At 38.1% G+C, this 24,216-nt stretch overlaps 1 protein-coding gene and 1 non-coding gene across 3 annotated transcripts in view; both read right to left on the reverse strand.

The window, feature by feature from the left end:
• Nucleotides 1-24,216, reverse strand: part of LOC109714911 (putative metabolite transport protein YyaJ) — a 42,292-nt gene that overhangs the window by 11,131 nt on the left and 6,945 nt on the right. The gene's annotated exons all lie outside the window — the stretch shown is intronic.
• On the reverse strand, nucleotides 8,417-8,488 carry TRNAR-UCU. Its single transcript has one exon. It is a non-coding gene; the product is annotated as a tRNA-Arg (tRNA).

Here is a 24,216-nt window from a genome sequence, read left to right on the forward strand (position 1 = left end):
CCATACGCAAGCAAGGTTGGAAGTTGAGAGGAAAGCTCCAAGTAGCTATCACTTAGTTAGCTTGCGTGAAGATTCTAAACAAGATGAAAACCTTCTGGAACGCAATACAGTGGTCTAGAGCTAAAAAGTATATATTTACATTGATTACATAGAGGAAGCATTTCCTAAAAGGGTATTACTGGTACTTGTCAACGAGGTCCTCATCGGTTTATTCCGAATCGACTAGAATATTGATTTCTCAGCTGTAATTGTTAATTTTAAACTGGTCTAAAAAAATGCACACCAAGCATAAATTTATCTGTATGTAAAAGTGTTTATTTAACAGGTTCCGATTAAAACCAGCTACAGAGAAGTGTTATTAGTACTACCTTTTTCGTGGTTAAGTTTACCTTACCCAAGTTTTACTACAATGACGTACCTAGCCCTAATATTTAGGAGGATAAAAGTAGATAATTTGTCATAAATTCATGAACTTCATGAACCTTTTAGACAAAGTTTAACAGTTCATCGTTTATAAAGAAATTGTGCTAGACTAATACTCAATAATTTACCATTCTACTTATTTTTAAGCGATAAAATCCATGTTATCGCGGATTCTCTGGATTTCTTAGGGATTAACCTTAATCCCCTAGGCTAAGAAAACAGTTTAACAATATAAAGCTTGATAACTTACCTGGTTAAGCTCTTGTTAACCTACTACTGTTTTAATAGTTTCTAACCGTAAGGAATAAAGCTAAGTTGTTGCATGGTTATCAAGGAACTACAACCGATTCACTAACTTAGAAGCGGAACCTTATTTTCCCTAACTATAACCACGCTAGATTAGGTAATAGCCCTTAGTTAGGCCTTGAACGGGATAGTATGGAAAAAGGCCATATGCTTTATCACCTGAACTGATTGAGTTAAGAATACTTTAGCGCTTAATCTAGTAAACGGGAATGGAGTTGTTTCCTTCGTACTTGGAGAAGATATTTTGGTAAAACAAGAACCAGGGTTAAGTTATGATTCGTTCAGGCTTGATTAACTTATGAACACACTATTTAAGGAGCTTAACTGAACGGTAAAGGTATTTCCTATATTAACTGTTGAGATTCAACCTGTAATAGGAAAAGGACGTTCTATAGGGCTCCCTTTTCACAACGATTTAAATAGGGTAGCCTATAAAGTATACACTGATGCCCAGCTTGGCTTTGTTTTATGAAAAAGAACCATCCACACTAGGCAACTTGTATCTAGGTTAAAAAGGTAAAAAAACTAAGAAATCTTAAAAAAAAAAGGCAAAGACCACCATATTTTTACGGCGACACGGACCTATAGAATAGACAGAGAGGTCCTTTTACTTATAGAGGTCTTTTCTAAAATTCAAGTTATATAAAAAAAAAAGAGAGGTGAGCCTGATTAGGCGCATGAGCCGAAGAACATAAATATAAATTTCGCTCAGCACATAGATGAGGTTACTATGATAACAAGGCCTGGTAATAATTACTCCTAGGGCCATTCTATACGTGAAGAAGCTCTTACTTTTTTTTGACTAGATGAAGGCAAACCATAAAGCCTGATTTAAGAAAACGAGGAGCTATGAGTTAGTTTAGAAGAAAAAAATACTAACTTAGGTGGAGATACCAGGGTATAAATCATTAAGGCCTTGACGAAGAAGACATAGCACCTAGTAGTTTTATTCGTTCTTATGATAAAGATGCATTTTATGGTAAATACCCATAAAGTTAGCTTTATGGTTTTGTCCCATAATCAAGAAAGAGAGCAAGAACTAGTATAACATTACCCTACTACTTAGATAAAGAAGCGAAAAAGCGGTTCTTTAGTCCTAAGAGAACCTCTTATCTTCCTATATACTTTAAGGTTACTGGTAACCTATACTAAGCTAGTTCAGAACTTATCAGTTCTTAAAAGGATAGAAAAAATGGTCTTCATAGGTTGTTAAATACAGAATGAACTAGTAATCAGTAACTCCCCAATCTCTATATAGAAGGAAGTTGTCTTTCTCTTATTTGTAAGTAAACTAGAACTAGGAACACCTCGCTTTTTCTGTGATATGACCTAGACGTGCCTGGAGGACGATTATAGGTATTTACTGAACAAAAACCATTATCTACTTGTAATGGTATACATATAAGTCCACGTACCATCTGTAGCCATGAGGTCACGTAAAGAGGGAGACTAAGTCTTATTTATACAAAAGCATGGGAGAGAAATTTTACTTTTCATCTGCAAGGTCGTGCTTAGAGTCGTTAGTGAACAAGACTAAGATGTATAACTAGTAAAACTTGATTTTAGTTTGAAAAACCGCCTTATCAGTGTAATACATATTATAGGGCTGAGAGTTATCAATGTATGTTCAGATATCTTGTATCTTTTCGCCCTACGGGTACTGCCCATGCACACCCTACTTGGTTTAGGAGTAACTTAAAATAAAAAGGTAATCTTCCTCGAGCATGTACAAGACGTCATGGCGGACACTTATGAGGCGGCCATACTTTTCAAGAATTACAATCAACTCAGGGGCCAAGGGGTTAACTAACTGGGCGTTATTATGGATGCCGAAGAGGGTTAAGCTGGTCTAGCGGTACTCACCCTGAGGCTGGTATTGTATTAACTGTCTAGGTTCTACATGAGGACGTTCATTTCCCCCAAGCTTATATATAACCAACACGAGCTTTCCAATACTTAGCTAACTGTTCAGGTTAGGGTTATAGAACTAAAGCTCACCGTTACGTAGCATCTGGCTTAGTTAATGTTAATTATTGGGCAACTCCATAGATTTATTGGATCGGTTACTTTTTTATCTATTTTGCATTTAACAAAATAGATAAAAAAAAAAGAACTGGGGATATTAATATATATTATGATGTTATGTGATTTCTTGGTATCCTAAATATATGATTAATGATTCAAGTTGGTGAGTTGAGAAAGAAATGGTTGAATCAAACTAATTCCTTTTTTGAAGTTCAATTTCTATCAGAGGACAATATGAATGTTATACCATGTTACATTAAAACACTCAAGGGGTTATATGATATATCGGGTGTAGAAGTAGGCCAATATTCACATACACATAGGGTTTACAAATCCATGCCAAGTACTTATCACTTCTTGGGTCGTAATTGCTATCTTGTTAGGTTCAGTCATCATAGCTGTTCGGAATCCACAAACCATTCCGACCGACGGTCAGAATTTCTTTGAATATGTCCTTGAATTTATTCGAGACTTGAGCAAAACCCAGATTGGAGAAGAATATGGACCTTGGGTTCCCTTTATTGGAACTATGTTCCTATTTATTTTGTTTCTAATTGGTCAGGTGCTCTTTTACCTTGGAAAATCATACATTTACCTCATGGGGAGTTAGCTGCGCCCACGAATGATATAAATACTACTGTTGCTTTAGCTTTACCCACGTCAGTGGCATATTTTTATGCGGGTCTTACCAAAAAAGGATTGGGTTATTTCGAGAAATACATCAAACCAACTCCAATACTTTTACCAATTAACATCCTAGAAGATTTCACAAAACCTTTATCTCTTAGCTTTCGACTATTCGGGAATATATTGGCTGATGAATTAGTAGTTGTTGTTCTTGTTTCTTTAGTCCCTTCAGTAGTTCCTATACCTGTCATGTTTCTTGGATTATTTACAAGTGGTATTCAAGCTCTTATTTTTGCAACGTTGGCCGCGGCTTATATAGGCGAATCCATGGAGGGTCATCATTGACTAGTTTCGAAATAGTCTTTTTTTTTAGCTTATCCCAATTCATGCATGGTTCAAGATAATCTGCTTGGTTGGAGAACATAATAGATATAAATACGTATGAAGATATGACCTAGAGTCGTAGGAGAGAAGATGAACGATATTACGGAATTGTAAAAAAAAAAATGGGTTGGGGAGGTCAACTAGATGTATGTAATGTCTATAAGTCCAGCCACTTTTTTGTGGGTTTCAAGGAATGATTCTATAATCCGATTCAATATAAAATGCGGCCAGTTACGTTATGGAAGAAAGAAATGTATATGTAATATGTATATGCAATATTAGATATTCACTAGTTATATAGTCCTATCTATATATAAATATAAGTCCTTATACCCTACCTTATACCCTACCTATATACTAACTAACTATATATATCTAACTATATGCTATACATAATAAATATATATATAGTTAGTTATAGCAAAATAAAAAATATATATATATGTATTGATATACATATTGATATCGTTATATTGATATATTGATTCGTTGATATCGATCATATTGATATCCATTGCATATATTGATGATTGCATATATTGATTTGATTGCAGTTTACTGCATTTAGATTAGATGGATTACAAGATAAGTCAAGTCCTTTCTTCTGTTTCATTTGTGATTGTGGATTGGATGAAAAAACAGATGAACTCAAGGATATAGAAGAGTAAAGAACGAAGGATTGAATGAAAGAATGGTTGGAAAGAAAGAAATGCAATAACTAGAACCGTATGTATATGGATTTACAAAAACTTCATCATGGGTAGAAACTAAAAACGAGATATCGAAGTAGTTCTGACGAGTCAGTAATATTATCATTAGTTTTTAGTTACTTCGACCCAATAGATCTTAATGATCAAACTTAATGATAAAATTAAGTAATAATTCATTGGTCGATTGTATCATTAACCATTTCTTTTTTCTTTTTTTGGTGCGAGGAACTTACCATGAATCCACTGATTTCTGCCGCTTCCGTTATTGCTGCTGGATTGGCTGTAGGACTTGCTTCTATTGGACCTGGAGTTGGTCAAGGTACTGCTGCAGGCCAAGCTGTAGAGGGTATTGCGAGACAACCAGAAGCAGAGGGTAATAACGAGGTACTTTATTGCTTAGTCTAGCTTTTATGGAAGCTTTAACAATTTACGGACTGGTTGTGGCATTAGCGCTTTTATTTGCGAATCCTTTTGTTTAATCCTAGAAATGTAAAAAAGTACCTTAGATTACATACTCTTTTTACTTTTTTTCTTATTTTATTAACTTGAAATTAAATTGCCGTTTCCTTCTTCGAATTATATCAACACTTTACTCCTATAATTACTTATTTGTTGAGACTCCAGGAAGGACTGCTTTGAGGATGAGGAATTACCAGATCACTCGCTTTCTTCCTTCCCGTCTTAGTTAGTACAATGGAAACTTTTTTCCTTTTAGGAAACGTTTCCACAAACGATATATTTCGCATTGAAATGAGACCTAAGACCTACCTAAATGAAATTACTAGATTTAATCTATTCCCATTAAAAAGGGGGAAATTCAATTAAAAATAATAAAATGATCAAAAAAGAAAGGGCGAGCGAAGTGATAGAAAAAGAACTTGTTCTTTGTCAGTCCTATCTATAAGAGGAGAGCATATGAAAAATGTACCGATTCTTTCGTTTTCTCACGCCACTGGCCATCCGCCGGGAGTTGGGTTTAATACCGATATTTTAGCAACAAATCCAATAAATCTAAGTGTAGTGATTGGTGTATTGATTTTTTTTGGAAAGGGAGTGTGTGCGGGTTGTGATTTCAAGAATAGGTTGGATCCATCCGGCTGCACTTTACTTTATTTATAGTTATTTATAGTTATAGTATATTTAGGATAAATAGGAAAAAAGGTGCACGATCTCGACGAATTACTTCTGAATAAATTCAAAAATCATATGTAAGAACCATAGCATTTCGTGACTTATTGGTAAATCAACTTTGATTCTCTATCAACCAATATGTGAGACCATTAACATGGTTAAAGCTAAACTGTTTGAAGTCCAGGCAAAACATGGTCTCTTCTACGACTACATTAGTACTGAAATGTTTTCCAAATGAATAGTTGGTAATTTATCTGATATAGAACACTCATATCGATAAAAGGATTTGAACCATTTACTAGAAAGAAAAGGCACTCTGCCTTTTTTATCCAATGCCGAATCGACGACCTATGTATAAAAAAAGAGGAATTTTTGGATTTGAAAGAAAAAGAAAAAATCTAATTCCAAATTAGAAATTTTTTAAATTTATTTAATTAAATAAAAAAGAAATTTAATTAAATTAAGAACAAATACAAATAAAGAAACAACTTTGCTGACATTATCGATTTTTATCTGGTCGGAAGAGTCCTCCTAATATTTATTCTGGTCTTGTATCAGTTTAGATATCTTTGAATACAAACAGAAAAGAAAAGAGAGGCAGGCTCATTACATTAAAAAAAAAAGATATGGGAATACCCATAACAAAAAAATCAAATAAATAATTGAGCGTGAGAGCCAAATGAATCGAAAGATTCATGTTTGGTTCGGGAAGAGATCATGAAAGTTGTGAAATTAATGGTAAGATAATCTACTTTCATTAAATGATTTATTAGATAATCGAAAACAGAGGATCTTGAGTACTATTCGAAATTCAGAAGAATTACGTAGAGGGGCCATTGAGCAGCTCGAAAAAGCCCGGGTTCGCTTACAGAAAGTGGAACTGGAAGCAGATGAGTATCGAATGAATGGATACTCTGAGATAGAACGAGAAAAAGAAAATTTGATTAAAGCTACTTGTGATAGTTTGGAACGATTAGAAAATTACAAAAATGAAACCCTTCATTTTGAACAACAAAGAGCGATAAATCAAGTCCGACAACGAGTTTTCCAACAAGCCTTACAAGGAGCTCTAGGAACTCTGAATAGTTGTTTGAATACCGAGTTACATTTCCGTGCGATCCGTACTAATATTGGCATTCTTGGGGCCATGGAAGAAATAACTGATTAGCCCTTCCACTTTTACTTTAGTTTACAATTTAGGCATTATTTTTTTCCCTTTGCTTCCGAAAAAGAATAAAGAAACACTAATGGTAACCACCGGTACCGTACTTCAAGTAGGCGACGGCATTGCTCGTATTCATGGTCTTGATGAAGTAATGGCAGGTGAATTAGTAGAATTTGAAGAGGGTACAATAGGCATTGCTCTGAACTTGGAATCCAATAATGTTGGCGTTGTATTAATGGGTGATGGTTTGATGATACAAGAGGGAAGTTCTGTAAAAGCAACAGGAAGAATTGCTCAGATACCTGTGAGTGAGGCTTATTTGGGTCGTGTTATAAATGCTTTGGCTACACCTATTGATGGGAGAGGGGAAATTTCAGCTTCTGAATCTCGGTTAATTGAATCCCCTGCCCCCGGTATTATTTCGAGACGTTCTGTATATGAGCCCCTTCAAACAGGGCTTATTGCTATTGATTCGATGATCCCTATAGGACGCGGTCAGCGAGAATTAATTATTGGGGACAGACAGACCGGCAAAACAGCAGTAGCCACAGATACGATTCTCAATCAAAAAGGGCAAAATGTAATATGTGTTTATGTAGCTATCGGTCAAAAAGCATCTTCTGTGGCTCAGGTAGTGACTACTTTCCAGGAGCGAGGGGCCATGGAATACACTATTGTCGTAGCTGAAACGGCGGATTCACCTGCTACATTACAATACCTCGCCCCTTATACGGGAGCAGCTTTGGCTGAATATTTTATGTACCGTGAACGACATACTTTAATAATTTATGATGATCTCTCCAAACAGGCACAAGCTTATCGCCAAATGTCTCTTCTATTAAGAAGACCTCCCGGTCGTGAAGCTTGAGTATTCTATAGTGTCACCTAAATAGCTTGGCTTTTGGAAAGAGCCGCTAAATCAAGTTCTAGTTTAGGTGAAGGAAGTATGACTGCTTTACCAATAGTTGAGACTCAATCTGGAGACGTTTCAGCTTATATTCCTACTAATGTAATTTCCATTACAGATGGACAAATATTCTTATCCGCCGATCTATTCAATGCTGGAATCCGACCTGCTATTAATGTGGGTATTTCTGTTTCCAGAGTAGGATCCGCAGCTCAAATTAAAGCCATGAAACAGGTAGCTGGCAAATCAAAATTGGAACTAGCGCAATTCGCAGAGTTAGAAGCCTTTGCACAATTTGCTTCTGATCTCGATAAAGCTACTCAGAATCAATTGGCAAGAGGTCAACGATTACGTGAGTTGCTTAAACAATCCCAATCAGACCCTCTCACGGTGGAAGAGCAGATAGCTACTATTTATACCGGAGCGAATGGATATCTTGATCCGTTAGAAATTGGACAGGTAAAGAAATTTCTTGTTCAGTTACGTACTTACTTAAAAAAGAATAAACCTCAATTCCAAGAAATTCTATCTTCTACCAAGACATTCACCGAGCAAGCAGAAGCCGTTTTGAAGGAAGCTATTCAGGAACAGATCGAACTATTTCTACTTCAGGAACAACCATAAATTTATCATACTTATTCTTAGCATGAGAGTAATCATTGAGAAAAATTTCTGATTTGAATCATTCAAAAAGGGTTTCTTAGTATAGACATTTAAGAAAATAGATGGAAAAAAAATTGCGTCCAATAGGATTTGAACCTATACCAAAGGTTTAGAAGACCTCTGTCCTATCCATTAGACAATGGACGCTTTTCATTTCTATTTTCTTCTTTCGTATTCTTACTTTACTCTTGTTCAAATAAAAAACGATTATATGGAAAATATATCTTTTCGGGAAAAAAGGATGCATATCCAAATTGATGACGCATATACAATAATGAATATGGAGCGGGTAGCGGGAATCGAACCCGCATCGTTAGCTTGGAAGGCTAGGGGTTATAGTCGACGTTGGTTGATCATTTTTAACGTCTCTAATTCAAAACCGAACATGAAATTTTGGTTTCATTCGGCTCCTTTATGGAAGGTCCATATATTTCCAGAGAAAAAATTAGATCCATAACATCTATGTCAGCTTTTCTGTATGAATGCATCTAAAGCTACTCGCTTTCTAGATGATCCCTCTAGAGGAGAGAGATTATACCAAATCTATCTAGTCTAGTTACTTCGTTCCCTATTTTCACTCCCAGGATCCTCAGGAAAAGAATTTGGTTTCTACCGAGCTGAAACAATATGCTGATGGTTCTAGTAAACCAAAACTATCGTTTTTTAGCTATTTGGCTTCAATTTCCTTTTACAACACAAAAATGGAAGATCTAGTTACGATTGGAAATAAACTTTTGTATCTTCATCCATAGACCCTTTACCTATACTTATTCAATTGGAATAGTTAATCCAATTCAAAAAATTATGCTTCGCGAATCCATATCCATAATCCAATTTTTTGATGCAATTCCTAATTGGCCTTTGGATACAAATCGTGAGAACGTATATTTTTCCTCAAATATGCTATTGAGAGGAAAAGGATTAAACCTTTTTAAGAAATAAAGTTTTTGATCGGAGTTTGAAAAAAAAAACCGATGGACCCCTTAACTATTTTAGTTGTTAATAGAACGAATCACACTTTTACCACTAAACTATATATATATATATATATATAAAGTTTAAATATGTATTTTTATTTTTGTAACTGGTGTTGTTGATTTCCCTTGTGTTTGTTCTCAGTAGCTTGGTTTTTTTTATTTTTTTGACAGATAAGTATTATGCTATCCGCTTCGTTTATTTCATTTAAAAATAAACATAGCTGAAAATGTGAATCAAATAAGATTTGAACTTGGGTCTCTGGTACCAACCACCAAGCCGTATTTCCAGTAGCTTTGTTGTATGAGTTATTAATGTAATAAAGCAAATCATCGTAAATACGTACGTACCACTCAATAATTCTGTACTTAGGTCGATGTAATATGTGAAATATTTATTCCGTTTAGTTTATTGTAATCTGCATCAGTAAAATAATAATAATAAAAAAAAAGTGGATTAGGAAGTAAGTTTATTTACATTTGTGGATTGTTTACAGTTTCTTTATTTAATCATCAAATAAACCAATATTTAATTACTTTTTCTTTTTTTTTTCTGGGATTGGTTGTCTAAATTTATGCTTTATATATATATATATTATTGATTTTACCATAAACCGCATAATCACTTTTTAAATTGTGCACCATGTTAAGATATAGGCTCAAAGCATGAATCATATTAGGCTAAACCCGAGAGACGTGATGATAATTGTGGANATATATATATAGAGTTGAGCTGGAATACTATCGGTAGCAAACGGGCTCCGTTGCCACCCATTTGTTTTCGATGATGGAGCCTCCGAATCGATGATCGACACCGTTGAACATGATCTATACCACTTGAAGCATATAGAAATCAAATTTCATGCTTTTCCGATATTATTTTCTTGTCTATCAAGTGGAGACAAAATGAACGGCTGAAAATGAATATTCTTCAAAAAATGATGATAGAAATCTTGTAATCAAGATCGAGAGTATAGATCTTATTCTAAATAGTTTAAAAAATTTTCTAACCAAAATTCAATTGATTTGGATATCTTTACACCGTTAAACGAGAAAACGCCTCATATCGACCATTAAAATTACAAATTTTGAAACTCTTTGATCATTAGGTCAATGATGTCCAAAAGATTTGAAATTTGATTTCTAGATACTTCAAGTGGTATAGATAACGTTCAACGGTGCCGATCGTCGATTTGAAGACTCCATCATCGAAAACAAATGGGTGGCAATGGAGCCCGTTTGCTACCGATAGTATTCTAGCTCAACACTATATATATATATATATATATATAGAACTAGGCTTGAATACTATTAATAGCACCAATGACTTGGTGCTATTAAGTTTTCTGCTCTTGGATTAAAAGATGTGCGGTTAGGATGATGTGGGCCCCCTAGGGTTGAGTGGGTGGTTGGTTGAATAGTATAATCCAACGGATGAAAATGATAAAAGAGGTAGATCAAACGGCAGAAAACTTGATAGCACTAAATACTTTGTGCTATCGATAGTATCCCAGCCGGACTCTCTCTCTCTCGATATATATATATATATATATATATATATATATATATATATATATATATATTGTTTTTGCTTTAATCTTGTTTTTATCTTTTTGATAGAGGACTACTTTGTTTAACTATGTTACCCTAATTAATAAAAAGGCTACTGATTCCTATATTTCTCCTGTTTGTATCCTCAATAAACTAGGGCTCTCTCTCTCTCTCTCTTTCTCTCTCGCTCAACTATACACGCGCTTCTCCGTCGCGTGCGTAATCTCTCTCTCTCGTTCTTGCACGCGCCCACTAAGGCCTTTGTTTCTCATTCTCCGATGTCGACACTGCTGCTACACTTCTTCATTGTTGGTGCCATTTCGTTTGTTACCAACGTCATTCTGTTTGGTGAAGGCACCTTGTTCACTGTCGCTTCCTTCATCATCATCTAAAGGTTTTCTATTTTGTTCTCTTTATCTTTTTTGCATATTTTTGAAAGTATCATTCTCTTGATAGGTTTTAGATCTAAAAACTATTTTAAAAAATAATAATAAATCTGACATTTAAGTTAAAATATTGATCTTGAATCAATAAAGTTCTTAAAATTGTTTGAACCTCTGTACACCCATTAGATTCCAATATATAGATTTCTTGTATTCATATGTTATTTGGAATTCATACGAAGTGTTTGACTAAATGTGTAAGAGAATAAATATAAATTTTGCTTCCGAATTTGGCCTAATCGGATTACAATTAGTAGACGTTTGTTCCTATCTGAAAATTATTCTTTCGAGTATTTGAACCTTCGGTTTAATTTTTTGAATCCTATTCATGTTCCACTACTTTTTTGAATAATATAGTCCATAGAATTCTTCCTTTTGATTGATAGTTGAGATTCCTCAACTTATTATGTTCAAAGTCTTTTTCCTATATGAGATTGGCCTTTTAGCAACTAATTAAGACTCGTGCTAATATCTAGTTGAGTCTATCCAAATTATGTTGTTGGGTAACGTCATGTTTCTTATGAAGTAATTAGTCCTATGTCAGAGGGATTCGACGTCTTTTCGGGTATTGTTTGGTTGGGGAGCTATAGGGGGAATAAAGGGTTATCCCCCTTTTGTTCCTTAAACAAGAATTGAGCTAAGGTGCACCCCTGGGTGGAATTACGCTATTCCACCCTCGTTCCTCTCGCGCAACTTTTGCCCTTTCCTCTCTCCGAAGCTCTCCTTCCCTTTTCCTCTTCGTCTTCCCTCGCAGTTTACTGTACTCCTCCGATCGGCTAGGTTTTTCCATTCTTCAGCTGATCTGGTGCCACCGGATCTCCTACATCTCAGCTATGACTACCTTCTCTTCCTCCGAAGCATGCCTTTGCCTCTCCTCCCTCGCCCTCGGCTTCTTCCTACTTCTCGGGTTGCCGTACAGCCGCGATCGGCTTGATTTTGGGCCTTTCAATTGAACCGTAGACATCGGATGTACTAGATCTGGATCTATTTTACACAAGTGAAACCCTTGTGTGCAGGTTCGCCTTGCTTCCTCTTCCTATGACGCCCTCCACCTGTGCAAGACCCTCTCTGTGGCCTTGCATCTCTCCGAAGCTCTGCTCTTACTTTCCTCCATCCCTCACTGCTTCTTGCTGTTGATTGAGTTGTCGTACGACTGAGCTCCTCAGCCGCTTCCTCCCTTCGGCCGATCCCTAGGTGCAAATCTCGTAGATCTGATTCTATTCGCTTAAGTTTTGTAAATTTTGCAGGTAATTTTTTTTGGCAGCATCGTCACTTCATCTTGAAGCCCCTATTGTTTTACGGGTAGAAAGCCATAGGGTCTGGATCTCCCAGATCCTGCTTAATCTTTGTGCGGCCTACGCAAGATCATCTTCGTGCCTCCCCTGTTTAAGGTGTCCCGATCCGCTTGCATAAGGTTTGGTAACCAAGGTTTCATTGCTCATACTTATGTTTGCTCTAACCTTTTATCCTTGGAGGATATATTATTTACTCATTTGCATGATAATATTGTAAGGAACTATATCCTATCTTCATTCATGGTCACTCTATGTCGTCCCTAATATTGTGAACCCTGTGCTAGCATGTTGGATTTTAACTGTGATATGTATGATTGCCGAAAAGTAAGACAGTGTGTGGAATTGAAAATAGTATTTTGTATGGCAATGAAGGTTGCGAAAGATGATTTTGGCGATGATGACGATTTCCAGAAGCATTTGATGGATGGCATGGATCTACAATTCAAAGCACCCCGATGCTTCTTGGAAACCACTTTGAGCCGCATGACCCAAAAGACCACCATAAGATGCAGATTTATGTCTCATTAAAATCTCTTCCTAGTGCATCCTTCGTCTGTAATTAGTTCTAGTTGTCATATGGCTTCACTTGTATTTCATTATAATAAGTTGCTACTACTTCAGTATTGGAAATAGTCTTGCTAGTGTTTGGACATAGTCAAACATATATTTGCTTAGCTGCTGCTACATGTATAGTTCCCTTGCCATCTTTATTAGCTTCTTGACCGTAATGTATGTCTAATGTTGTGTGCTTGCTGCGTACACATATTTAATTGTGTCAATCCACATGAATGGTTTTTGGTGAAGTGCTTTCTTGAACTACAGATGCCTCCTGTCAAGAAACCATCTAAGTATGTTCATAAGAAAGGTGTGGTGTTCGAAATCCCACCAACTGAAAATTTACAGATTGATGATAGTAGCAGATTGCATAACCAAACTTGGAAGCAAACTCAAAATTGGACCAACAGTTTAGATGCAAGTATGCTAAGTCAGCTGACAAAAGAACACGCTTTAGGAAACTACACCAATGGGTCTTTCACAAACGTTGTGTGGACTAGGATAATAACCGATTTCAACTCTAGGAACAATATGAACCTGACAAGGGAGCAAATAAAGAATCGGCTTAAAGTTCTAAAAAGAACTTTTATGCTGTACAACTGTCTTGAAAATAAGAGCGGGTGAGGATGGGATTATGTCTACAACATTCCCACGGTTGGTGACGTAAGTGACTGGGATGCAATAATTGCAGTACAATTTAACGACTTTCATTTCAACTTATTATTACACTAGATTCTTTCTTTCATTTCCATAATTATAATAATCTTTATTTAGGAGAATCCGGCGTATGCAAAGTGTAGGGATAAACCCTTTCCAGCCTATAAGGACATTGCATTCCTTACTTCAAAGACAATGGCTATAGAAAGATATGGTTTTTTGTTAGGAATGGCGCCAGCCCCTACGATAGATAGCTCATCCTCATCGTCTCCTGGTGAGGATGAAAGTATACTTGGAGAGAGAATGTCTGCATTCAATCTTTCACCTACTCCCATCGAATAAGGGTCAACTGGCTCAGCTTTCAATGCCAATCCCTGAAGAAATAATACCTCACGATCCACTAGCCCTACCGCTGCTCCCACCACTGCACGAGCAAGTGCTAGTGGCTCTGGCCACTCCTTTGGTGGGAAAAGGCCTCATTCCCCACAACATGCCAATCCTCCACGGAAACAAGCATCGTCATCTAGAAGACGAAGCAAAAAAAGTGAAACCGCAAGTGACGCGGTAGTAGAGATGGTAGAACTTGGTAAACAAAAGCTAGATCTAGTACGACAAATTTACCATAGTGAGGTCGGCAATCGAGCAAGCATCCCTTCGATCGATACGTGCATGACAAGTGTGTATAATCTACTTGGGATGACAAATGAGCGAATTTTGGCAGCAGGTGATGCGTTAAGAGACGACAAGAATCGTCAAGTTTTTATGACTATGAATGATAAGGTAGCATGAATGTGGGTTGACCGGCAAGTTGCACTGCAAAATGTTTTATACAAGCAATAATTTCCTGGCATGTAGAGCAAGGGTTAAATGTTGATGGACGTTACTTACTACTTATGTTTAGTTATTTTTGCATTAATCTTTGCATGTATCTGATGTTTTAGTACTATTTATGTAATCGTAAGCTTTAGACATGTCTTTACTTACATGTAATGCTTATCTTTCACATAATGGTAGATCGCATTGCTAAGGTAAAGAATTTTCATATATTATGTTTTATTTAGTTCTTTACTACATGTTAATTATGTGAGTTATGTTCTTTTTACTTCATGCATCGCGAATACATGTCAAGCAATGTAACTATATACATGATTCTAATGTTGTGGTGATGAATATGAATTTCTTGCAGCAGTGATGGGTGAGTTTTTATATTCCACTGTGTTTTCTTCCCTAGTCATAAGCAATCCAATGACAATATTAGATGAAGCTGATGACTATTGGGATCAAGTATTCGTAATGCTCATTGACCAAGGATACTTGACATATAGTAATACGTATAATAAGCGACAATGTCTTACGAGGCCTTTTACTGGCCATCAATTGATTTGTGATATCTTGAATGGTCATCCTGATCGTGGGTACAATCATTTTTGAATGACGACCATTGCATTCATTGCTCTCTGCAATGAGCTTGTCGGAAGAGAGTTGATAAATAGCACAAGGAATATGACTGCTGACGAACAGTTAGCAATTTTTCTTTTTTGCGTAGGGCATGGGGTTGCAAATAGGATGTTGGCAGAAACTTTTCAACATTCAGGAGAAACTATTAGTCGACATTTCAACAATGTGCTCTATGGAATTGTGATACTGAAAGATTATTACGTAACTTTGCCACCGAGTAATGCTGCAATGCATCCAAGAATTAGGAATAATTTTAATTTTCATCCTTTCAAGGTAAAGTAGAAGTAATATATTATCTTGGTCTGCTTGTTATCTATTATTTGTTATGAATTGATTAGTATGTTGTTGGATGATTTGTATAATGCAATAGGTGCGGTGGACGGTACGCATATTCCGGTAGTTGTCCGAAAGAGCAAGCAACCACGATTTCAGTGTCACAAGGGTTTACATCGCAAAATATGATGGTTGTTGTATTATTTGATCATATATTTCTATTTGTATGTACATGATGAGAAGGTTCAGCGGTTGATACTAGAGTACTAAGATAGGCTTGTAAAAGTGGAGGTTTTACTATCCCTGAAGTATGTACCACATATTTGCTTCATATATTATAATGTAAATACTTATGAATGATCATACATTATTATTGAGACTTGCATTTGTCGACAATGTTCGCAGGGAAATATTACTTGGTAGATTTTGGATATGCAAATATAGATAAATTCCTTGTGCCATATCGCAGAGAGAGATACCATCTTAGTCAATTTGATGGTAATACACGTGGCCGCACACATCGAAGTCCGTGGGACTTTATAATCATCGACATGCTCAATTAAGAAATGTTGTAGAGAAGACTTTCGGCATCTTGAAGAAGCATTTCAAGATCCTAAATCATGCAACTCCATTCCCCTATAAAGTGCAATGTCTGATTGGTATGGCATGTTGTGTGATGCACAACTTTATTCGACGACACCAAGAAATGATAGATATTTTACTGAAAACCTTGACCCATTGTCTTCAGAGGATGAAAAGGAAGACCCGAGCGATTTCGGCGGCACATCGGACTCATGCAGGGGTGACGATCTTCGAACTAGTATCACAGACCAATTATGGAATAGTAGAAGTTAATTATTTAAACTGTCGGTTGTAATGAATTATATTAAATGGGTTTGCACCCAACTGTGATAATGATATGTGATTGCATGGTATATTTAGACATGTATTTCTTTGCTTGCAGGTATCCGTCTTGAGTGGTACACTTTGTAATGTACATATTGGAATATTTTTATGTCAACATGCTTTATTGTAAATGTCTGGTACCGTTTGTAATATATGGTTTGTTGTGGATATTACTAAATTATGCTAAACTCACAAATGTTTGGAATTTTCATATATTGTTGCTTCCATTATGATGATATTGTGTGCTTCATTACTTATATGAGTTTCTGTACAATTTAGACATTTTGCACATGGGATACTTGTTATTTACAAGTGGGCTTACGAGATTTAAAAATTTCAATACAATACAACAATGTTAACAACCTTAATTTCGTTGTAGTTAATTATTTGCTCACATGATTGTAAACCTTATTGCAGTGTTATTAAATATATTTATTTATAAGGCAAATTTATTTTAATATTGGCAGAATAAATATTGAAATAAAATTTATGTTTAATTTTATAATATATTAATTTATTGAACTATTTATCCTATCAAATTAAATCAAACTATATTTATATTTAATTATACATTCACATTTTGCTTATATAGCATAATAAGCACGAGGAGTAATATCATCATTTTAACTTTTAACTATCTTCTATTCTTCTTATTCTATCTTATACATCCAAACACTATTTTTCTTATACCTGGTACAAACCTAATACTCATCCAAACACAAAATCACAAAAGTTCTAGCTCGTTCTAGCATTTATACCTATCCCTAGAATAAGAAGTTCTAGCTTATACCCGAACCAAACGGTAACTTAGAGACTCGATCGGAACCTAGTAAAGCTTTGATTATTTTTGTGTTTCGTTCTTGTAATGATATTTTGTTCCTTATGTTAGGTTTCGTGGAATTAATTTGATATCCGACGTTTGACCGAACGACACTCGGATTAATTGAAGGTAAGTGACTTAACAGCCGTTAGTTTTTTGGCAAAATTATATAAATATGTTACGGTAACAAAAATCCCTTTTGTCTAGTTCTTTCTCAAAATAAGGGTTAAGTATGTTTATATAAATTACAAATCGTTGAAAGAATATAATTTCTAAAAGGTTTTGCACTGATTGTTGTGCAATATTTGGTAAAAATTTAGCATTCGAAACTTGCTCTCTTTTAAATGTTGAATGGGTGAATGACCTTAAAATGTAGTCTCTTGGTATTTTGCTTTAATTATGTTGGCCATGTCGACATGAATTTTGTGATAGAGGCTAACTTTGATTTATGATGCACCACTAAGTGCAATTTTGTCACGCCTCTTCAGGTGCAATTTTGTGATGCACCTTCTGGTGCTATTTAGATGACTTTCAGATGATTTTGCTTTGCAATCGTGCCTTCGGGTGTCTGTGATGTGTGTTTAGGACCTTTGCCAATAGGTCGCTAGAGACTTTCGGTTCAAATTCTAATTTTAAAATAAGAATGGTTTTGTTTAAATTACATTTCTCTTTGTTCCTTTGTGAAATACACTTGTTATAAGACTCAATAATTCAAAATTGAGATTTTTGAATTTTGCTAAACTCAGTCGTCGCTATTTTTTATAACAAAGTTATATTTGAATATTTAGAAAATATTTTATTTGCATTCTTAATCCAAATAATATGGTGTATGGTTGCTTACCAAGGTATGGAGTATGTGGTGATGGGACCGAGTGATCACTAAATGCTAAGATTCTTTTGTTTCTGAATTATTGTTAATAAAATTAGATTGTTTAGTTTAAAGTTTAATTTGTGACTAACATAAAATATATTTGCTTGGTTAGAATTGTTGCAAAATGTTGTGAACTTAGTTGAGTATTTGTGAAACTTTCAGCCATAAATTTAATTGTGAATTCAAATCTGAAAAGTATTTAATTTGATTTAGTGATAGACTATTTTTGCCCGATATCTACATATTTTGTTGCCCTGCATGTTTGTGATTGAATAATTACAGATATGCGGTTTTTGTTATGTCTCGGGTTTAGGGCATGACAGGCGCATGCAAAGAGATAAACACGACAAAAATGAAAATGCTTTGAAATCACGAGCTCAAAATAGGATTCTATCTAATAAGGATGTTCCAGCAAAAATTATTCATAAAAACGCAGCACAGATATAAACGTATACCGATAATAAGTCTTAGTGAAAAAGAACCAAACAAGAATATTTAACTCATTCAAGTTAACAAAATACACACTCCTAATAAAACATAAGAACCATTTAACAATATATTAAAAGTGGGATGAAAAAAGAAACTATACCTCACAATGATAATAATTATGAAATTTTCTTCACATAGAGGCCTCTTGCAAACCAACTACAAAAACCAACGACCAATAGTCCTCAATAAAAGAACATTAACAGTCAAATAAAATATTAACTGTATCTATTGTTTCTTATTTGTTATTTTCTATTGGAAGTATGTGTAAAATTTGTAATATCCGATATTTTGACAATGTAACTAAACCCTTTGTTGACGATGTTTTTGTGTGTAATGTAATTACTTAAGCACTCGTCAAATTTCAGGAGAAAACGAGTTAGGATGGAGAAGTTATGCGACCGGTACCAATTACTTAAAGTGAATAGTAACTCCAGTTTTCCGGAGAAGCCAATGAATGGAGAAGGCTTCTGGTGCGTATTGGACTCCGATCATAGGGATCCAATAGCTCGTTTTCGACGGTTTGACTATCCTAGACCTAATGGCACTGACGGATTTGGGTTCTGATGCACGGTTTTTGAGAAAAAGGGGTTTGATTGGATTTATATATATATATGTGTGTATATATATGTGTTTTATAGTGGAAACAAAGAGGGTTGATTTCGTCGTGAATCGGCGACCAAATCGGACGAAGCGAAATGCTAGATTCGATACCCCAATCGTGCTGAACGCGCTGGCGCGATTCGATCGGAAATCCGACGGACGGATCTTCGGGAATCTAGAAATGTTCACTGAGGGATCGAATTGGCCAAAACGGAAATTTCGCGAAAGGTCCAGTATTTTATGCACCGTTTTGCGCGATTTCGAACGTCGAGGGGCTAGTGCGCAAGATACACGCATGGTAAAGGACTGGGTTGAGAATTTTCAGAAAAATGGGACTTTTTTGTAATTATACTACCTAGGTATAAATGCTGGTGCTAGGTTTTCACAAAGGAAACCCTAACACGAGTGCACCCTGCTACCAGCTAACCCTAGCCGTCGTTAGCTCGACCCTGCCCTTGTCGTGAGCGCGCCCTGGCTGCCGGAAAACCCGGCAGCACTTTCCTTTCATCCCCTCTCGGCCACCCTCTCCTCCCTCTCGGCCGAGGTTTGCTGGAAAGCACTCGAAAGCCCTGGAAGCATTTCCCTTGGCCGAGATTTCCTCTTCGGCGCCATCACCGGTCGTCCCTACCGTCAACACCGCCAGAGCCACCCATGCAAGCCGCGGCCAGCCTGGGTCAGCTCGGGCCGAGCTGACTTCAGCTCGGGGCCCGTTTGTTGAAGCCACCTTAGCGTCGGTCCACAGCCCCGATTCCCTCCAACCTCCGGCGACCTCACGACGCGCTCCCCGCGGTCCCCGCGCGCCCGCCGGCCACCGCTCGTGCACCCTGCAGGCCGCCCAGATTTGTGTGGGCCGAGGCGGAGCTACCTCGGCCATCGCGTGTCGCCGCCGCCACAGCGGGCGCATCACTTTCTCCTCGGCCTCGGCGACGGATCGCCGTCGCCCCGAGCTCCTCCGGCAGCCGCCTTGCCGCCGCGGACCTTGAACCAAGACAAGTTGCGGCTTGATCTCCTCCGCCGCGCACCGGCTGCCGCCCGCCGTCGGCTAGCACCCGCCCCGGACCCCTCCGACCGGCCGCACCCGTCCCCGGCCGGAGCGCCCGCCGTCCGGCCGCCGGCGACCATCCTCGGGCTCCACTGCTCCAGTAAGGCTGTGTTTATATTTCAGCACCTTATTTTGGGGTTCCGGTCGCCTTTCCGGCGATCCGAAGGCACCCCGATAAATGTGGAAGTGAGCACGATGATCTGGTTTCGTGCTGAACATCGTGCTCACCTCCGTTGGGGTCAACGATGCCCTAGTTAGCGACTTAGACGCGACATAGGCACTGTGCGCGCTGTTTCACTGAGGTTCGCGTCGCTCGTGCGCCCGCCAAAGTGGCCGGCAGTACTCCGAAGGGTGAGCACGGCCTCCGGCACGCCGAGACCTGTCAGCAGGTGTCTCGGTTTGGCTGATTGACCTCTGGTTTGCATGGACGGACCATAAAAGCCCACAAATCACATAAAATAATATGATTTCATGGAATCGGGAGGGCTTTTATGCAAATATGCTTGTCGTGGTTACTATTAGCAGCATGTGTGGGCAGTGGGTAACCTCTGGACTTGTTGTGCAAGGCTCCAAGTCTTTCCGGAAATCAAATGTTGATTTTCGGTGCGTTTTCGGCGAAATTTGCCTACAGAACGCGATTTTAGTTCGGAATTCTTCCGACGGTGCCTCGGGAACTATGGTTATGTCGCTGAGCCTTGTTGGCTGGTCACCACGTCGTTTCGGAGGTTCGGAAACGACGGGTGAGCGACAGTGGGTTCCAGTGTCGAAATCGACACTCCCGGGAACCCGGATCGGAACGATTATCCGACGATAATCGTTTCGATGTGAGGCGATGTGTTCGCTGCCAAGAACCATGGATAATGATGTTTTGTGGCAGCGGGTGACTCGTAGTATGAGTCAGCGAGTTCCGAGACAGTTAGTGGGTCCCGGCAGAGTTCCAGTGCGATTTTCGGGACTCCCGGTGTTACAGCAGTCAGTTTTGAAAAACCGATGCCCGTGGGGCTACTAGTGGGGATTGTGAGTTAGTGGTACTTGTTAGCGGGTTAGATTCTAACCCGGTGGACCTTTCGTAGGTCCGGTTGGTATTTCCTCCGCAGGCGAAAGATTCATACAGTATTAGTACAGGTGGGTACTTCGATCCGAAGTCGGTACAGTGGTGCATGCTCGGTGACGTTCTTTTAACCCCTTGTTGTTTATATTGCATATTATATCAGTTAAGCCTTGCACCCATGTTGTTCCCGTATTACTCTACTCAGTTGTTTCCATGTTTAGTATCATGAGTAGGAGTAGAGTAGATTTATCTGCATATAATATCCGTGACCTGGTTGGTCGATTTTCATATCTCGTATCTGTGACCTGGTTGGTCGATTTTCATATCTGGTATCTGTGACCTGGTTGGTCGGTTTTCATATCTTGTATCTGTGACTTGGTTGATTTTCATATCTTGTATCTGTGACCTGGTTGGTCAGTTCTCGTATCTTGCATATGTGACCTGGTTGGTCCATTGGACTCCTTGATGACCTATACGGTCGGTATGCCCTGAGGGGCAGGATTGTCGGCTGGTTGCCGACGTTGGCCATTGAGCATATCAGCATTGATCGCCAGATACTCGTCGCATTTCACGAACACCAGCAGTCTAATCCACCGCAAAAGGGTGTTCTTTTCCGGAAAAGTGGTTGCAGGTGCCAACCTGTGAGCCCAAGAGGGGTTATATGCATGGTAGAGTGGCAGTGGTATTGTCAGGAGGTCTGCGGTGCGGACCTCCAGGGCACAGGCTTGAGGTTTGCGGTGCGGACCAACAGAGCATTGGTTTCAGATTGGGTATTTTTGGACTGGTCATCCGATTGATGCATGCATACAGTAGCTGTAGTGTTTTATATATATACATCTCGTTTACTTGTTTATCATAGCTACTGTACTACCATTATCTATACCTTTGTTGTTCTCCGTGACTGGTGAGTACCCCTCGCCCTCGTCGGCTTGTGGTACCCACTGAGAGGGGAGACATATTTACATGTTCTCACCCCCCGCCCCCATTACAGGTGACGTTGCTGGTCCTAGTGGGACGGTTTGTGAGGAGCGCTTGTAGTGGTTCGTTAGAGCTTCCCGTCCCGTCATTTCGTTTAATTCCTTAAACTCCAGCTTTCTTCAATAAATTAGATAATTTATATGGTTCAACATTTTATTACAATTGAATTTGGGATTTCATGTATGTAATAAAGGATTTATGAATTTTCGTGAAATGGAAATGGTCTTCTACCCCTCGTGGTAGCAAGGTTTTAAAAGGAAAAGGTTTCCGTGTGGGAAACAGTTTTAAAAAGGTTTTCTCGTGGTTTTTCGTGATTTAGTATTTCAAAACCAGTTTCCGGATAGGAAACATTTTAAACTAATAGTCGTGGATTTATGAATAACTCTGAATGTGAATGTGAATGTGAATGGTGTAGATATGTGTATGTGCATATGTGTGGTTGTATCGTGTATGGCAATTCTTATACTTGTACTTATGTGACGCCGTGCAAATACAAGGGAGACTCTGTCCGTGTGAATAATGGACGCGGATCTGGCATACCTTGGGGGTCTGGATTTTCAAAAAAAAAAAAAAAAAAAAAAAAAAAAAAAAAAAGGCACTTCCACTATGGTTTTAAATCAAAATGGGACCTCGGGGCGTGACAAAATTACTCTATATAAATAATAACATTTGGATCTTAGGGTTGTGAAGCCCAAATCCTTCTCCAGTCGTTGTCTCTCAAATGCAATAGTATCAAAGCACCAAAGAAGGGATTTGGAAAAAAAAATTCCATCATTACGAACAAGTGGAGAACCGATTTGGACTTTCTTCACCGATCAGGCCAACCCTTCCATCCGTGTGCCTCTTTTCTTCACCGATCAGGCCAACCCTTCCATCCGTGTGCCTCTTTTCTTCACCGCGTTGCTGCTGCTGATTCCCTCCCGCTGTTGTCTCCTTCATCTGTTGTTGTGCTTCACCACCTGTTGCTACATTTTTATCTCTTGAAGCCTCAATTCTTCAAGACCTGCTGCCATCATCTTCAAGCTTTTCCTGCTACTTCTAAGTTTCAATGAGTAAATTGTAAAGAGGATTCGTTTTGCTTTATAATGTTTTGGAGGTGAAAATGTTCATCCATATTTTGCTGGTTGCATTCTGAAAATTATGTTTGAAGAAGAAACAGGGCCCAATGCGGTCTCATTGAGTGGTCCAATGATGAGCACAGCTGTGATGGATAGCCTATCTCTCCAAATCAGCCCAATCAAACTTGACAGTCAAAATTATTAAAATGGATGGAACGATTATAGTTTGTGAATTAATCGACATGTAGTGAAAGTGTTGGGACAAGTCCGAATTAATTTTGATGTGAAACTGATGTCACAATTAATTCCAAACTAGGGATTTATTCTCAGCTAGAACACACTAGTTTGGTGAAGCTTGTGGCACATTACACCAAAGCCAACCACCCCTAATTGGGAATTTGGATTGTTGCATCCAGTTGGTAGTTGGCCTCCCATTCCCTCATTCTTCTTCCTGTTCTTTTCCTTCTCCTTCTTCTCTTCCTCTCCCCGCTGTCCTCCTTCATGCGCAGGCTGCCAGCAGCATTCAGCTGCTGTCACCAGTAAGCAGCAACAGCAGGCAGTAGCATCAGCTGGAACAACAGTAGCCCTGGTAGAAGTAGTGGCTGGTCATTTCGAAATTGGAGGTTCTACTTGTTGGGTTAGTCTTGCTGGTGTTCTTGGTGAAGGGAGAGGGCTCGAGAATGTGTAATTCCAGCTGGAATTTTGGTAAGTTGCTTAATAGCTGAAATTGATGTTTTAAGCTGATTTTGGATAGTTCCTGGATTTTGATGGATTTCCTTTGAATCCTTCTCTTAAGCTGCGCTTTGGATGGGTTGGAGATGGTCTTAACTTCATCTATCACTGGATGGGATCTT

The sequence above is a fragment of the Ananas comosus genome, linkage group 9 (genome assembly GCF_001540865.1).
Source record: "Ananas comosus cultivar F153 linkage group 9, ASM154086v1, whole genome shotgun sequence".
NCBI lineage: Eukaryota > Viridiplantae > Streptophyta > Magnoliopsida > Poales > Bromeliaceae > Ananas > Ananas comosus.